Source organism: Pinus tabuliformis, chromosome 7 (assembly GCF_031772625.1).
Source record: "Pinus tabuliformis cultivar Carrire ecotype Pingquan chromosome 7, CPIR1, whole genome shotgun sequence".
Classification (NCBI taxonomy): Eukaryota; Viridiplantae; Streptophyta; class Pinopsida; order Pinales; family Pinaceae; genus Pinus; species Pinus tabuliformis.
Genome location: NC_142293.1, coordinates 1,764,983,131 through 1,764,989,553, shown reverse-complemented (window position 1 = coordinate 1,764,989,553; position 6,423 = coordinate 1,764,983,131).

Below are 6,423 nucleotides of genomic sequence, written 5' to 3'. Positions count from 1 at the left end.
TGCTAGATGTAGAGACATCCTTTCTCCATTGGGATTTGGAGGAAGAGATCTATATGAAGCAACCATAAGGATATGAGGTGAAACTGAAGGAGAAACTAGTGTGCAAGTTGAAGAAAATCTTGTATCGCTTAAAACAGGCTCCAAAGGACTCGTATCTAAAATTTGATAGGTTTATGTCTGAACAAGGTCATACTAGATGTCAATATGATCATTGTGTTTATTTCAAAAGGCAAAATGACAGCATCTATATTATATTGTTATTGTATGTAGATGACATGCTTGTTGCAGGGTATAACATGCAGGAAATAAATGCACTCAAAGGAAAATTGGCAAATTCATTTGCAATGAAGTATTTGGGTGCTCCAAAATGAATCCTTGGTATGAGAATAAATAGAGACAGGAAAAATCACAAATTAAGATTGTCTCAAAGTGAGTAGATACAAAAGGTGCTGGAAAAATTTAATATGCAGAATGAAAAACCAATTAGTAGGCCTTTGGCTTGGCATTTAAATTAAGTAAGGAGATGTGTCCCAATACTGAGGAACACATGGATTATATGTCTAAAGTTCCATATGCATCAACGCTTGGAAGCTTAATGTATGCAATTGTTTGCACAAGGCCTCATATTTCACATGTCGTGGGAGTTGTAAGCAGGTACATGAACAATCGTGGAAAAGAACATTGAGTGGGAGTGGAGTGGATTCCTAGGTATTTGATAGGTACCACAAATCAAGCATTATGCTTCGGTGGTCCAAACATTTGTCTACATGGATATGTTGATGCAGATATGGTGGGTGAAAGAGATAATAGGAGGAGTACCATAACGTATGTCTTCACTCTAGGTGGAACAAAGGTCAGCTCAATTTCAAAATTCCAAAGTGTTGTTGCACTTTCAGCAACGAAGGTCGAGTATGTTGCTGCTACAAAGGCTAGTAAACAAATGATTTGGTGACAAATGTTTATGGATGACTTGGGTAAGAAGCAAGAATTGAATAGGTTATGCAGTGATAGTAAGAGTCTCATTCATCTTGAAAATAACCCAACATTTCATTTCAAGGCTAAACATATACATCTCAAGTACCATTTCATACAGTGAGTGTTGGAAGATGGATAGTTGAAGCTCGAAAAGATACACACTAGCCATAATCCTATAGATATGTTAACAAAAAATTTAAAGAGGGAGAAAATGAGATTCTACTTAATTTCAATTGGTCTTCAAGTATGATGATGAAAACGAGAAGAAGACAGGTCCAAAATGGGGTCATTGTCCAGCAAATGAAGTAGCGCTGGAGTTGTTATCATCAATCTCCATGTGGGATATTTTTGGGTGTGGAGCCTCATCATCCTCTTTACTCAGAGGTCTTTGTTTTAGCTGAATGTATACCCTAGAAATATTATACACCCCTCCATGCATGGGTGTGTGGGGGGGGGACTTGTCGCCCCTATAGAGGTTCGGGGGGGCATTCCTCCGGATGGGGGCTCTGGGGGTGAGTGGGATCCCGATGAGGGTTTGGGGGTAGCACCCCCGTACCTAGATGAGAATTGCCTTGTAAAATATTGTAATTTTGTATTTAATCTAGGTTGTTCATTAGACAGATTATGTGACAGTAGAAGTTATGTTTAACTTAGGGTTTGTTTTCCCTAGAAGGGAACCCCTCGCTATGTATGAGGGAATTGTATTGCGACTGTGTATATGTGTATGATGAGAAAGAAGAGAGAGGAGACTGTGTGAGAGTGAAGAGTACAACAGATGTACTGTAGGTTGTATCTCTTCATTTTTCTAGATAATTTAAATGGAAGGAATGATTGTTTCTCCATGGATGTTGCCAAAATTGGGTGAACTGCACATATTTGTGCCTCTCTTCTTTTATCTTTATTTTGCATTTGTGTTTCCGCAGTATTTTATGTGTCGTATTGCTCTGTAATATATAATTTTCTTAGAGCCACATATGGGATGCTAGATGTTACAAAATAGTATGAGAGTTAGCGTTGGTATGGAGTGGTGTGGCAAGTTGTACCATGAAGTTTAGTGTTATGTAAAGGAGTGTAGGTGTACGTGTTGGTGTACAAAAGAGCATGATGACACATAACAAATTTTTTTCACATTTCCTTTGAAGGGATCTCCTCAAAGGGACAACGGTCATACCCTTTGTTTTGGAACTCCCAAATTTGTAGAGTGAGATGGTTGCAAGGTTTACCATGAGTTTCCATATAAGTTTTGGATATACCCATTGGATCCCACACATTTAACACTCTCCAATATTATTCGCGCATATAAGGAACTTGGCTATGTTACTTGATGCTCTCATCATGAGCAATAAGACTAGATAGGTTCATACGAGTGAGTTGGATGAGACACAGTGCATCAAGAGAGAGGATTTCTAGCTATGGGATATGTTCAAAGTGTGAGTTGGTAGGTACAAGCTTGGGGATGGTCTCATCTTCTGTAGAGGTAGTACATGGTCCACTCTTGAACCCACACTTAGCCAGAAGTATGAAACCTTTTGGCCAAGGCATTCTGATATATCTCAAATGGATATACAATATTTGATGGACCTTTCTTCAAGGGATATGTTTAGACTCCACAAAGTATTGGGCAATGCCTACAGGAAATAGGATAAAGAAATATTGCAGTGTGGTATTGTAGGTATAGGCTAGTCTTGCATGCACGAGATTGTTCGTTATGTATGAAGTCCATATATTAATTGCAAGGAGGGACCTCAGATGGCGTATGGTTTGGTGCTAGTAGTTGTCAATACTATGTTGCAATTGTTATGGCTAAGAGATCTCAAGATTTTTTTGGTTGATTGGTCACTTTATTTCACGATGAGCAGGATCAATGTAAAGAGTGATCTAGCTCACTCTTGGTTTGACATGTGGGGGATTTCTAAGGACTTCATCACATAAAAGAGCTAATTTTCCTTCTCACTGCTCCAGATCATGGGTAGTGCTCGATGGGTAGGCCTTGACATTGTGGAGATGCTTGGGCCAAGTGTGTTGGGACTCCATATATATTTTTCCATTAGGTTCTAGGAGAGGAGGATACAACTTGGGTATTATGGGAAGACAATCATGATTAGATGGTTGTAGTGGCAACATGGTGGCACCCTTTTGAGACTAGCATGGGATATCGACATCACAATATTTGAAAATTCAACTACCCTTAGGGATGAGCTAGTTTCTATAGGGAAGGATCATTCAAAACTTCCATCAAGTTTCAATTATTGATTGAAGAAATGGGGGACTACGGTAGTATGGTAGGATGTTTCACACGAGGAGGTGAGGTTGGTTTATGACCTTGGTTGCATATGATTTATTCATGTGATGGCAGTAGAACAACGAGAATTAGTTTAGTGGCACATTTGGGACCATGGAATTAGCTCAACAAGCCTATGTATTAGCAACATGTAGTGATATTGCTTCACCACAAGAAATTTTGGGTGGGGAAGAATATCATGTCCCCAATTTTGTGCATGCAAAAATCACTAAGGAATTTTGCTAATTCTTGATAACATTAAAATACGAGAAAATATTCTTGGTTAGAAAAGAAAAAAAAATATTATTTCAATGGAATGTGGGCAAAATAATATTTTATTGAAGGGAGGTGAAATATTATTGTAAAGTATGCCCCCTACCAATAAAATAATAATTTAAAAATGAAGTATGGAAGCATGAAGAGAAATTATAAAAGGAGGATGGACTCAATTGTTTATAATATTTTTTTTGTTACATTTCACCTTTCATCTTCTCTTGGGATTGTTTAGTGCAAGAAGAAAAGTGTTGTTTAGAATAGGAATTCCAAGCTGAAATTCCACCCCCATTTCAGAGAACTTAGAGAGTCTCCCTAAGGAGGAACTTTGGGACTCCAATTTAAGGATTCCCTTGAGATTAGTGCAGGAGGTTAGATCATCTTTGCACATTTTGTTCGTGCAGAAGGAGTTCATGGTACAGATTTTGCAGCAACAACTATGGGTTAGAGATTATGGGCTTTTGGAGAGAGTTGATCGTTGGCTAAAGGAGTTTCTCAGCATATTGTGGGGAAAATATTGAGGGGAATATCTGGGATGAATTTATCTATTTCTGGTGGTGGGCAGAGGTTATTATGAGAAAATTGAGCAGCAGTTTGGGGTTAGAAATTAAGTTGGAGTTTGGCTGGGAATTAGATCTATTTATGGAGGAGATTTTGTAGAAGATTTTTAGTTATTTGTGGAGGTGGATTTGGATCATTTTCTAACATTATTTCTTGTTGGAGGAAGAGCTGTGGAATCTCTGAGTTTCACCCCAAATTGGCGTTTTCCAAATAAGCTAGAATCCACCTAAAATTGTTCTACGTTTTTTTTGGTTTTGTGAGAGGAGTCTATGGTTAAAATTTCACAATTTTCCAGGAAATATTTGGGCTAGAAATCAAAATTCCTTTATCATTTGGTTTTATGGGTAAACTAGGTAATTCACAATACTTGGTGGGCTTGGCCTTGGCTTGGCTTTAAGCTAAACCATTTCTAGGTTTTTATGGGTTTGGTGTGAGGAAACTCATATTATATTTTCATAATTTTCAGAGCAATATTTAGGGACAAAACGTTAATTCAACACTTGCAATAATGGTAACAACAAAATTTCTAGACAATGCAAGTTACAAGTTTAATCCATTTCTAGCCTTGAGGATCTACATCTTTCACTTCTGTTTGCATGCTCATAGAAGCAAGCCTAGGTTCCATCATTCTAGCATTGATATAATAAAACAACTCAAATTTACTACTCATATTATGTGGTTTATAGATTGTGCATACACCTGTGAATTTCTTATTGTTGTAGCTTAGTGCATGTCTATGTTAATTACTATTATTTTCCATTAGGAACATTACACTTATGGTTTTAGAGACTTCCACTTAGAGGAATATAAACTTCGGAATCAGATAGGGATGGCACATGATATAGCCAACACCAACTCATGATTTTATTTTGTGTCCACACCATTTCAAACCATTGGAATTTTTACCATAGAGTGTCTTAACAAAAAAAACCTTGTAAGCAAGTATTTGAAATCATACGAGCATTATATGATTGTTATAGTATTCAAACTAGTTATTAAAATTAAATTATTTCAATTTAACTCCCTTTTATTGATTGAAAGAAACTTTCCATAATGACTCCTTGGCTCAACCAATAATTTAAAGTCAAAATGGATAATGATAAATTCATTTAAATAATAAATTGTCTCAACTAATACATTATACTCAAAATGGATAGCCATGCATTAAGATTTTGATAGTAAATTATAATTTCTATTTCATTGTCTTTATAGTCAAAAGTGTAAAAATGGTTATTAACACGTTTATAAGAAATTGTCCTTATAAAATTAAACTTGTATTTTAATCAATTGTAATTGTGATTTTATTATTTTTATGACCATAAATATAATAAAAAATGATAATTGACATACTTGTCTTTGCCTAATGGTAAAGAACATATATTTCCTCATAAGAGATAACATGTTTGAATCCAAAAGAAGGCATAGTATAATCATAGATCTTCCACTATGAATTGGATGTAGTTGTGGTGGTTGGCAGAAATATTTTTATAATGTTTTAAATTGAATGTTTAAATTGAAAATATAACCTTCAATATGATATGGCCTCTTTACAAGAGTGTTAATGAACTCATGCAAAACACATTTAGTATTCCTTGTTATTTGTAAAGTTGAGTGTTAGCTAAAACAAGAGTGAGTAACAATAATATGAAGTAGAGAGAACTATGACAATTTGAAGTTGAAAATATCAATTTTAATATGTTAAATCCAATTTTAGAACTAAAATTATGACTTTTAATATGATGCTTTAAATCCAACATTAATGATACAGAGGGAAAACAAATTAGTGTAAAAAAATAAACAATTTGTTTCAGTTAAAAAGTGCACTAAACTTATTTACTTTTAATTAAATTTAATGATAAAGTATTTCCCTTAAGTACATAAAATATGTTGCCTCTTACCTATAATATTTATTCACGATTTCATAATAAATATTTATACAAAATTTTACGTTTCATATGTAATAGTTTGTCACTATTTTATAATAAATAGACTTGTAATATTTATTCACAATTTCCTTAAAAAAAATATATTTTTACATTTTTAGCGTATAATATTTGTTCACTATTTTATAATAAATAAGGTTGCAGAGAACATATGTAAATAAAGGGAGTATATGCAGTATTTTTTCCCCAAAACACCTAATGCGACAGATAGAAAATTAAATGTTATCAATTAGTAAAAGTCTGATGAACTTAGCGAGATTTTGGTAAACAAAATCCCGAGCAATATATGGGATTGTTATGTTCCAAGCACAAGACAGGCTTAATATACGGGATTGTGATGTTCCAAATACAAGGCTTTAGCAAGAATAAGATCCGTTAATTTCAAAGTTC